The sequence below is a fragment of the Cupressus sempervirens genome, chromosome 7, assembly GCF_028749045.1.
Source record: "Cupressus sempervirens isolate cs-2001-9-10 chromosome 7, ASM2874904v1, whole genome shotgun sequence".
Classification (NCBI taxonomy): domain Eukaryota; kingdom Viridiplantae; phylum Streptophyta; class Pinopsida; order Cupressales; family Cupressaceae; genus Cupressus; species Cupressus sempervirens.
In genome coordinates this window covers 68593124-68606305 of record NC_143124.1, presented here as the reverse complement: position 1 = coordinate 68606305, position 13182 = coordinate 68593124, and positions in this window count along the sequence as shown.

Genomic DNA, 13182 nt, shown 5'->3' with positions numbered 1-13182 from the left:
ATGGATCCGATCTAAATCTTTTTACATTAAAGATGATTCATTTCCTGGGACTTCCAAAGGATCTTCTTGATTCGAGCAAAAGAATTACTATAAAAGCATATGATGAAAGAGAAAGGGAATCAAAAGGAGTTATTATGTTGCCTCTCAAAGTTGAACCAGCCATTATCAATACTGAATGTCATGTCCTAGATTTAGATTTGCCATATAACATCTTGCTTGGTAAACCATGGATACATACTCTCAAAGCAGTGCCTTCCACATACCACCAATGTTTGAAATTCCCGCACCAAGGAAGAGAAGTTACAATTCCAGGGGATCCTACACCCTTTGAATTTTGTAGAAGATTGGAAGGTACTCCGACAAATATTTGTCCCATAAGTGAGTTTTCTGTAGTTATACCTAAGCCTCTTGTCATTAAAGAAACTGCTTCCCCTACAGTACTGGAAGCAGCCCATGAGAGTTCAAATTCTCGTAAAGGAAAAGAGAAAGTTGAAGATGCTAAAGTTAGTACTACAGGGAAAAAGACCACCTTTACTGACTTGGGAATGGGAGAGTATAAGTTCGAAAATGCCTTGTGTATTGGACAATTACCACTCTCCCCTCGTTCCCTTGGAAAGCCTTCAATATTGCCATCCGCTACTAATAAGGAAACCATGCAAGTTAACAAAATGACATTTGAACATTGTGGTTCCCTTAGTGATGAACACATGGAAGATAATATTTTGGATTGGTTATATTATGATGGCAAAGACGAACCTATGGAGTTTCCTAAGGACAAATATGTCAAAGCACTTCCCATTGTTGAAAGCATGGGATATCATGGTACTGGTCTTGGCCCAAATGAAAATGGAATTAGACAACCCCTAGAAGCTAATAGCTATCCTAAAAGACGTGGTTTGGGTTCCCTCAAACCTAAGGTTACCTTTGCTAACAACTATTTGGTCGAACCTGAATCTGAGACTGAAGAGGAGGAATTCTTCGAAGTGCCTTTCCAATACGTCGAAGATGACCTAAATAATCGTGTCCATACCATTACCATAAATGACCTTTCATCTGTTGATCTACCTCTCACTAACCCTCACATGATAGACTGGGACCTTCAAGATATGCCACCAAGTTTGGACATTTGTAAGTCTGATGAGGTAGTGATGGCACTCTTTGGCCTTAAGAATCTTTGAGATTACGAGCATGAGATCCAATATGATGAAAAATCCTACTTTGGTAGCCAAATAAACTCTCTTAGTCGCAAAAATGAAAAGGAAAACAAAAATAACAAAATCGAAGAAACATCCTCTAGTGAAAACCCTTCTAGGGCGCTTTTGGATGATGAAAAAGATAAAATAAAGGACGCATCCTCTGGTAAAAACCTCGTAGAGGTGCCAAAAGAGGGAGAGTTGAATTTTCCATTTAGATCCTTGCCACCAGAAAAGTCATCCATTTTGAATGAAGACATTATTCCAATAAACTTGGGAACAAAAGATAATCCACAGATTACCTACATTGCTGCCACCTTGAGTCCTGAAGAACAAAAAGCTATGACAATATTCTTGAAAAAAGGAAAGATTAACTTTGCATGGACCTATAAGGATATGCCTAGATTGGATACAGATTTAGTGGTACATCATTTGACAGTTGATCCCAAAATCAAGCCAGTAAAACAAAAGTTGCGTAAAATGCATCCTAAGGTAGCACTTCTAGTCAAGGCAGAATTACAAAAGATGCTAGAAGCAAAGTTCATTTGACCCATTGACTATCCTGAGTGGATCTCCAATATTGTTCTTGTAGGAAAAGCATTTGGGGGCATTCGTGTTTTTTCTGGTTTTCGAGATTTGAATCTCGCATGTCCTAAGGATGATTTTCCACTACCCAACATAGACATCATAGTGGATCTGACAGCTGGACATGAGATGTTGTCTTTGATGGATGGATTTTTTGGTTATAACCAAATCAAGATTGTAGAAGAGGATCAACATAAGACGACATTTATCATGCCTTGGGGAACCTTTTGTTATCAAGTCATGCCCTTTGGTTTGAAAAATTCTGGTGCCACATATCAACGCGCGATGACTACCATATTCCATGATCTTCTACACATCATAATGGAGGACTATGTTGATGACATCTTAGGAAAATCCAAGACTAGAGAAGCCCACATTGATGTCCTTACTACTATTTTTGAAAGATTGGAAAAGTACAAAGTGCGCCTTAATCCAAAAAAGTGTGTATTTGGGGTCAAATCTGGTAAATTATTAGGTTACATTGTATCCAGAAGAGGAATTGAAGTAGACCCTACAAAAGTAAAGGCCATCATGGATATGCCTCCTCCTTCCACATTAAGAGAGCTTCACAGTTTTCAAGGAAGATTACAATCAATTAGAAGATTTGTGTCACAGCTAGCTTATAAAGTTCATCCCCTTTAGCATTTGCTTCATAAAGGAAATCAGTTTCAATGGGATTGCTTGTGCCAAAAAGCATTTGAATAAATCAAGGCATATTTGACTAATCCTCCAGTCTTAGTCCCTCCAGTAGCAGGATGACCATTGATCTTGTACATTTCAGCTACTTCAGTTGCCTTAGGAGCACTCCTGGCACAATTAGATGATAATGGAAATGAACAAGCCATATATTACCTCAGTCGAACACTAGTTGGTTATGAGTTGAATTACAATGCTATTGAAAAAGCATGTTTGGCCGTGGTCTTTTGTACACAAAAACTATGCCATTATATGCTTAATCATACTACATTTCTCATTGCCAAAATTGATCCACTCAAATACCTATTGTCAAGAGCCGCCCTCACTGGTCGAGCAGCAAAGTGGGTCTTAATCCTAAGTGAATTTGACATTGTGTATAAGGATCATAAAGCTATTAAGGGACAAGTAATCGCGGATTAGTTAGTTGAAGCACCTCTTCCAAGCAGTCACCCTATTGTGGCAGACTTTCCAGATGATACCATTATAACTATAGCCCCTAGTATATCATGGAAACTATTTTTTGATGGATCCTTCACACGAAATGGATCGGGGGCAGGAGTTTTGTTTGTAATGCCACAAGGGGATTTAATTCCTAAGTCCTACAAAATTTCATTCCCTTGCACAAATAATATAGTTGAGTATGAAGCATTAGTGACAGGAATGCATCAAGCCATTAAATGGAATATTAAGAATCTTCTTGTCTTTGGAGACTCACAACTAGTTATCAAACAAGTGACTGATGAATATCACACCAAAGATGAGAATTTGTTGCCCTACCGCCGACTAGTTGAGAATCTTAAGCAACACTTTATAGAAATTATCTTTCAACAAGTTCCAAGGGCTAACAATAAAGTAGCAGATGCCATGGTCACTATTGCTTCTATGATTGCCATGCCAGAATATAGTCCAAAATGTGAGTTTCTCATTGAGAATCTTGTTACTCCTGCTTATGAGTAGAATGATTCTGAAGTGGTGTGCAAGATCATTGGTCCTGAGTCTCCATGGTATGCCGACATTTTTGCTTATCTACGCCATAAAACTATTCCCATAACCCTCACTCCAAACCAAAGTAAGACCTTTATTTGCCGAACTACTCGCTATACCATTATAGGTGATACCCTTTTTCGAAAACACTTTGATGGAACCCTCCTCCGATGTCTCAATTCAGATGAAGCTAAAACGGCGTTAGAAGAGGTTCACCAAGGGATTTGTGTTGCCCACTCTAGTGGCTTTATGTTAGCAAAAAAACTTCTAGGACAGGTTATTATTGGCCCACTATGGAAGCAAATGCATATCATTTTGTGAAAAGATGTATCCCTTGTCAGCAGCATGGCGATTTATAACACGCTCCCACCCAAGACTTGCAACCTACCATCACACCATGGCCCTTTTCCTGCTGGGGATTTGATCTTGTTGGTCAAGTGTATCCTAATTCTGCTAATGGCCACAAGTATATTATTTTTGCAACTGAGTATTTCACAAAATGGGTTGAAGCCATTCCCTTAACCTACATCACTGGCAAGCAAATTTCTAAATTTATCCTAAACTATATTATTTGCCACTTTGGTATACCTCAAGATATTATCACTGATAATGGAACCCCATTTAAAAACTAAGAGGTAGCCACATTATGCCATAAATTTGGAATAACCCATCATTTCTCCACGAGATACTACCCTCAAGGCAATGGCCAAGCTGAAGCCACAAATAAAACCCTCCTGAAAATCCTAAAGAATACTATTGATGCAGCTGGCCGTAATTGGCATCTCCAAATTGCTCCCGCACTTTGGGCCTATCAAACCTCCATTCACACCCCCACAGGAGCCACTCCATTCTCCCTCATCTATGGTTCTGAAGCCATTTTACCCATTGAGATTGAGTTACCCTCCCTTAGAGTCTCTCTGCAAAGTCTCATATCCGATGAAGAATACCGAGTTGCTCACTTGCAAGAGTTGGCACTCCTTGATGAGAGATGCCTCCGTGCCCTTAACCACCTCCGCATGTATCAACATCACCTCCAACTATAATATAATAAGAGGGTCCAGCCAAGAGAATTTGAAGTGGGTGATCTAGTGCTACAATATAATATGAAGAATCTCTAGAATCATGAAAGGAAAGGAAAATTTGAGGCAAATTGGCTAGGTCCATTCGTTGTTACAACCAAATATGGTTCTGGGGCATATCAGATTGCTACACCTGAGGGGGATCTGCTCCCTGAACCTATAAATATTCAGCATCTCAAGCGCTTTTATGCTTGAGAATTTGTAGATCTTGTACAGTCTTTAAAAGTCATAAAAACAGAAAAAAAACAAATAAAATAAAATAAAATAAAAAAATAAAATAAAGAGAAATAAAATGCCAATCCATTGTCTATCCAAACCATTCCTTTCATGTCCTACCATTATTCCTTTTTTTCCATTTGTGCAGAGTAGTACTTAGTCTTTCGCTTGTTGCTACATCCAACAAAAGACCTCTTGTCTGCGAGGCCTCATTTTCATTTCCATTCTTGCATGCTTCCTGTCAAATGGTTGTTTAATCACATTCTGTTGCACAATCTTACGATAGTGACCACACTTGGATACACATAAAATCACCTTTTAGAGGCTTAATGATTCGGGAAGTTCATTCGTTTCACAAACCCCTGCCGGAATCACAAAATCATATTATCACAAAATACTTGATTCAACATTTCCCCATAGGCTGAGTCTTTCCTGTAGGCGATATGGGGACTTTCACTTTTCCAGACTTAAGGCTCTTGGCAGGGACTGTGAGATAAATGACTACTTGGTCATGAAGTCTCTTTTGTTTGGTTTGTCGTATTTTCTTTATGTCTTTTATGGTTTTACTGTGTGTGTGTCTTGGATATTAATGCCTGCCACAATAGGGGCAATTACGCAAAGGAGCTTTAACATTTATGCTTCTATAGCATATGATGCATACACTCTTTTGCAAAATAAAAATAATGGTGTGCTCTCCACATAAACACAACAGAATCCCTTGATTTCACTTAGTTAGGGTCCATGTAATATAGGGTTTCATTCGAATCGTGCTTGAGACAAGGTTTTATTTATGCCCTCCTCCTATGCTATGCTCCTGGATCTTTATGGGCGATGATTTTGACAGATATTCATTAGGTTGCATCTTTAGATGGAGTTTTCATTTTTCATCCTTTTAAGTTACATTAATTGTTCAGTATAGATTGCATTAGTTTACTCATCAAATTACATTTCTTAGTGCTCATTAGATAGTCTAGTTCATTTTAGCATTAGCATTACATTTAGGGGTACATACATATCATAATGCATAAGTCTTATAATCACTAGCCAATCTGCATCACACATGTTAAGCATCATATAATATATAGAAAAGTTACGTCACATCCTGCATCAATAAACGTCAGTCTCATAAGCATCACATAGAATCCATACATATGCATCATAAACACTCATGCATATATAGAATCATCAACTCATGTCATGTATACATATCAAAAGAATCAATGTCTATACAGTCCAAATACATATAGAATCATATAGTACAAATGCATCATCTGCACATATCTGTCAAAATATCGGATCTCTATACAAAATCTAGGAGCCATGCTATGAGGGTCCTACTCCTCCTGTGTCACCCCCTCGAGGTGGTTGGCCCTGCCCTACTGACTGCTCTGATCTGGCTCTGCCACCCGTGGTCCAGGAACTAGCCCCTCTCTCAAAATTAGGCTGTCGCTGGTCAGCAGGTATGGCATCATGATACAATGACCTGTAATAGGTTGCCTCTCGTATTGCCCATGCCTCAGATTGCCTGGCTGAGATGGCCTCCTGCATCACTGTCACACTGGCCCCCGGCGTAACCATCTGTCTCACTATGTCTCCCTGCCTGCAATACTCATCGATTTGAGCCTGATATGTCACCCGCTTGGCATGCAAGGTAGACACCTCTCCCTTTGCTAGCTCCTCAGCGTCAGCATGCACTGCCATACCCCTAAAATCCCCTGCATCCACTCGTGCCTGTAAAATTGCTAGTGCCTCCTGTGTGCTATCTGCTCTAACTCTTTGCAGTTGTACCTCTGCCTGTAGCCTAGCAACCTCTGCCCATAGGCTATCTTGCTAAGCCCTGACTATGTCCAGCTCCTCTCCCAATACCTGTCCCTGTGGAGGTGCCTGTGCCTGTACCTAAGGTCCCCTCTATGGTGGCACTTGTGCTACTACGACACCCCTCCTAGCAATTGTCTTGCAGCCATGAGGTCCATGCTGTGCTCCTTGAGCTGGCACTTCTACCATAGTAGCCTGTCCCCCATCTCCTGCGCCATCTCCCTCTCCCTGTGCCTGCTCTGCTGGTGGAACCACTCCAGGCACTGTCAGTCTGACTGGCTAGTGTGTTGCCCACCATTGTGCATATGCCGGTGTAATACCATCATCTCCCCTGTCCTGACCATGAATCCATGGCACTCTATCCATCGGTAACCATGATGCTCAGGAAAATCGTAGCGTCATCCCCCGACCCCAAAGTTGACCATACTCACGAGTCACTACAGGATACAGGAACCTGTCTGGAACCACATCCTGGATACGCCCAAACTGTCATCGCACTCAAGAAGGTATATATCGCATGATCACGTGAGCGGATCGACCAATAATCCAGCAATCGGTCTGTGTAAATGGGAGATACATCTGATTCTCTATATCATCCTCACCCCCTGCTACCTGTACTCTCCCCTAGTGCTCCACTCCATCATAAGGAGTCTAGTCAAGCATGATAATCTCATCAAGGCACCTGCACTAGAAATCCACTGACTCTGTCAATGTATATTGGATAGGAGGCCGATATCTGCATGCATATGGCTCTCTAGGTTGTCTGGTCTCTCTCCGTGTGATGGGTCGAGTAACCCCAATGTGCTCCCAAGACTAGACCATCAGTAGTGTCAGTCCTGGTCCCATTGTGCGCTATGTTCGGTATGCACACATATGTAAGTCATGATACAACTCTGCTAGGATGGTCTGTCCCCAGCAGTAAACCTCACCATCCTCCTGTAATAGGGTGCTCAACACCCGTGCCCATCCAATAGGCCACCCATGTCCTACATGATCTAGTAGCATCCACCATATCAAAGAGGCTAGGAATACTACCAGTCTCAGTAGTCCCTGCTCCAAGGCTCCCCGCCAGGATAGCCAGGATCGCTGTACTGGTAGTCTCTGTCGTTGCCTACCGAAGCACTCTCTCAGGAAGGGATCAACTCCCGCACCTACATACTCTGGATATGTGCCTCTGATAGGCACTCTAAGGATCCGTCATACATCTAGGAGAGTGATGATAGCCTCCCCTGTCGATAGATGGAAGCTCCCTGTGGGTGTATGCCATCACTCTATGAGAGCCGATAGCTATGCTATGTGAGCTCTCAAGTCTGGCCACTCGTGGACATGCTCTAGTTCGCACAACTGCACGTGTCCCCAATCCACATTTGTGAGTCTCTCCTATATAACCACGGTCGATGGATAGTGCTCTCGTGACCTAAAAAGCACCATGCCCTCCTGCAACATGGACATGTGGTAAGTCAGTTATTTCATTCCCAGAAATGGGGCATTTCATGCTTGCCATTTCTCATTTCTGTTGCGTCAGGCGGAGACGCTGATCAGCAGAGACCCTGATCAGCGCAGACGCAATCCGTGGAGACGCTGGTCTACACTTATGCAAAACATGTTTTGTTGTCTCCGCTCTGCTTTCGAAGACGACATGTTGCTATCCCTATCATGCAGACAACAGACTATTGTCTTTCATCTTTGTTAGTTTTGTCGTAGCCTTAGCGTTTGTGCAGATGACAGGATGTTCCTTGTTGGCTCCGCAAGCGTTGGTATCCCTTCTTTGTTGTCTACGCAGATGACAAGGTGGAGACTGTTGTCTCCACCCGAGATCAGTTTTCATCGCATTTAGGGCATCATAAATGCCTCTAACCTAGTTTAGCTATCAAATTATCAGGAGGATCAAATGACTCACCGGTGCCCCCATTGCGGCTGGTCTCTGGTGCTCCCAAACGCACTCACCAAGCTACAATCTCTCAATCGGGTCCATAGCTGCTCTGGATGCTCTTCTTGTGGTGTGACAATGACCTTCCCATGGGTCCCTTGGAGGCTTATCTAGGTCCCGTGGACCCTGTTTGTGCCCTTCTCTGCTCTGAGCCGTGTCTATCTCATCATTCCTCCATATTTTCATCCTGGTTTTCTCATTCTTTCTTTCCCTTCTTTCCGTTCTAAGACCTTTTCACGAAAATTGCCCAAATTTGTATTTCTTGCACAATTTCTGAGGGGGCATCAGGATTCTCCTTCCTTCTCTGGGGCAACCTACATTTTATTTTCTTTGATATGATGTCGTGCCAACACCACATCAAAGAGGGGCAAAATGTAGACACTAAAAATTGTCCCAAATGACTTTATTAATTTAATTAATAATGGTCACATTCTTCTACTTATTTAATTAAAATTATTTTAATTAAATAGGTTCATTTTTGGCCTAAGTATTTAAATTTAATTTAAATACTTCCTAGCCTTAATGTGTTAAATTTAATTTAACACATGATTCTCCATTTATTTTCTTTTTTAAATAAATTTTATTTATTTAAATCCTCCATATCCTATTAATTTCTTCTAGATCTTGATTAAATTAAATATCATTTAATTTAATCTTTATCCTAATTTATATCCATAAGCCTAAGAGTATGTGTACTCTTATGAGTTGTCATCATAAGGGTTTACATTTCTTTTTAAGCACAAGGTGTCTACAACTTGAGAACTTTCTACACACATGTGCCACCTCATCTTTATCCTCCCAACTAAGAATATGGGATAAGGTGCTTAATTGTTAATTCTTATCCTTATATTTTAGACACTCTCTAGATGTTTCCTGAGAGTCTTTAAATAGAAGCTTTGTCTCAAGCATTGCATATAGAGGATTATTGGATTACATTGACACGTCGTCGCTTTGAGTCTAGAATCACCACATTGAGAGCTTGCATTATAGCTACATTTCCATATGGAGTTCATAGGTTGCATATTAGTGATTTGATAGTTGGTAAGATTTACATTTTGTATTGCATCTTAGTTTTTGTTGTGCATTTATATTTAGAGTTCATTCTAATTTTAGTTTTCATTTTAGTTATAGCTTGCATCTATAGATAGATTTCATAATTTCATGTTCATTGCATCATAGAGTATCTTTGAGTGTGACTTCCTCCATAGTCATATCTTGAAAGTATTCTTCTTTTCATATAGTTTAGGATCATATTGCACATTCACTTTGCACTCACACTCACATTTGCACTTCAACACAAGGGATTTACTTATTGTTGTGTTTGTGAGAGCATACCAAACACACCCTCCATCAAAGATACACCAACAATGGCTACACATAGCTGCCCTTGTTGAGTAGTACAGGTGGTTGGAATTTTGGTTTGTTGGTTGCTTTTGTGAATTTCTTTTAAATTAGCTTGATTCCTTAGGCTTACAGCAATTTGTACATTTTTCTAGCACACAGGTACAAATATGAGGTGGATTATTGTAGCACTGTTGGCTCTTGATAACGATGACACCACCTAATGTTACATACATTTGTTTCCGTTTATAGCCTATGGAGATATATGTTGACGATGAGTCAAAATTGACACCTCATGGTTTAGTTCAGGTATTGAATTTATTTGAGTTTAATAATGTCTGATAAAATAGTAACAATTCTCTCTTTTGTTGTGTTTGGCATTTATGTCTTGATATTCTTCCAGCACTACATCAAACTGAGCGAGTTGGAGAAGAACCAGAAGCTGAATGATCAACTTGATGCACTAGACTTCAATAAAGTTGTGATATTTTTCAAGAGTGTTAACAGAGCTACAGAGCTGAACAAGCTTCCTGTGGAGTGCAACCTTCCATCAATCTGCATTCATTTTGGAATGCCACAAGAAGAAAGGTATGTTTGATGTTGTTTTTCTTTTTGAATCTACCATGGTACTTAATGTAACAATTCCCTTTTCTCAGCTATTTTGCCTCTCGATGTTGTAAAAATTCATATTCAAATATCTCCAAATATTAATGCTAGCAGAAATCCTATACACATAATCAGGATCATAGGACATAAAATTTTATTTTTACATGGACTCTACTCTAGAAAAATGTTTTTAAAATTAATTTTTAATAAATATTTTGATTAGGCTTTTACAAGGCTATTGGATTCTTATGACAACAATTAGGATATCTGTTAGGATTGACGGTTGGATTATTGAATTGGGTTAAAAGATTAAAATTTAAATATTCAAATACCATGGGACTTAGCTTCTACCTTTTCATCTAGGATCTATTCTACTAAGTAGTCTTAGATAACCAATAGATGAATTTAAAAGAAAGAAGTGCTCATATTAATGAACATGAAACCATTTCCCAATTCTATGTTTGACATATTTATAGAGAACTTAGTTTTAGAGGATTATATGCTAGCTTGGGGCCTACATTAGTGAGAGATTTCCCTGCTAATGCTACATCTATCATCACTTGGGAACTTATAGAAAATTTATTGGGGGTGAAACAGTAGTAAGAGCATCACCTTCAGAGATGAATGGGTTTATACTTGTGTGAATTTTTAAAAAGTGGTCTTTTCTTTTTTGAGTAGATTGTCCTTTATCCATAAGAAAATGATATACCTAGATAAGTAGGCATATTGATGTACCTAGGAACTGGCATTATGTCATGGGACTTAGCCAATAATATATTTGTACCAACTATAGTGCATTGTAATGGTATTGTTCATACAATGTTGATATTTACTCAAGAGGACTATTTTTATTTAGTTTTATTTGCCAAGTTTCCTTTTCCGTTTGATTTTGTGCTGGTGACACTTTAGACTCAAATGCCTACAAATTCTTCATGTAGTGTCTAGTCTCAAGCACTAATCACTAGGCAAGCTCCTAGCTCTTATTACAGTTTTCTTATTGCAATATCATATCCAATTTGCATGTGATTCTACTAACCTAAAGGATCCTTAACCACAAACAATAGTAGTCTCCTCTGCCCAAGATAATACAACTTTTTTTGGATTTAAACAAGAAAATCACAGCAGCATTATTAGTGAGGATTTGTATTTGCTCAAAAAATCCTTATCTAAGAAAGCCTTCCTAAGGGTTGTGAGATTGTCTATTTCTCCTTTACATCAAAGGTTTAATGCAAGCATGTTGCTAAGAGCCTACCCAAGGTTACAAATGCAAAGTGAACTAGTTTTTGATTACCTCTTTTATTATAGTAGATTTACTTGTGGGGTGTAGAGCACATGGAGAGCTTGCCCACTTATTAAGAGTTTTGTTTCTCATCCTTTTCTTGAATATCATATCAAAGAAAATACAAAGAGCTCACACAAGTTTGTATGATTCTCTCTCTAATTTTGGTAGATAGAAAACTATTATGGCTTGAGACTATGTTCAACATAATTTGCAACCTCAACAAGAGTCAAAATCCTAGTTTTATACGTATGTGGCATTGGTTGCAATAACAAGAATGTCACTACATCATCTAGATATATTCAACAAATAAATATGCATATCCTACAATATTGGCTTTCCATTAGATGACATTTCATGGAGGCAGTCAATAAAATAGTTCAAATGCCTTACCTATGATTCCACATTTTGCATGCATGTCTACCAGGGTAGTTGTAACTTAAACAAATATATTCTCTTAATATACCTATTTTGTGCATATCTAACAACCATGGATTTTGATGACCACATTACATTCAGGCATCCTGTCAAATAGTTCACATGACTTATCTATGCTTCCATTTTGCAAGCATGTCTCCCAAGGAAAATGGTACTACTTCATCTACATCGTCTGAGAAAATCCTTTATTCTTTGATGGATGCCTATAGCTTATCCCAAAGCTCTCATTCAATAGTTATGAGATGATCAATCAAGAGGAAATAGTCGAGATCTTAGAGTGACACAATTTTTAAATAATCATATGAAATGAAATGGGCGTGTGAGTAGAAAGACATTGTGTATAGATGAAGGCATGAAATGGATCATTTTGGAGCACTCAACACAGACACTTAGCATTCAGTACATATCATCATTCAAGATCAAATGGGTGTGTGGGATTATATGCATAGTGAATAATAAAGGAGGGAATTGAACCCTCCCTAAGGCTCACACTTGTTGAGGTCCACTTCAGCAATGGCCCTTCCTGTGAAATTGTTGTGTAAAACCTTTCTTATGAGATAATGTGTTATGAGCTCTTCATCAGTGGGATGGAACGTGAATCCAGGAGGCAATTGTGCATCACCAATATCATGACTGTAACTAAAGTTAAGAGAATTCAATAATAGAGGCTCTTAACTTTAGTTATAGTCATGATATGGGTGATGTACAACTGCCCCTAGATTCACGTTCCATCCCATTGATGAAGAGCTCATAACACATTATCTCATTAGAAAGGTTTTACACAAAAATTTCATAGGAAGGGCTATTGTTGAAGTGGACCTCAACAAGTGTGAGCCTCAAATTTTTTTTGACCAATTGTGACCAAAGCCTAGCAGTTTTCTACCAAGCATTAGTCAAAATTTTGACCAAAGCATGGCTATTTTTGACCAATGCCTAGCTATTTTCCACCAAGCATTCATCAAAATTTTGACCAATGCATGGTTGTTTTTGACCAATCATTGGTTGAAATTTTGACCAACG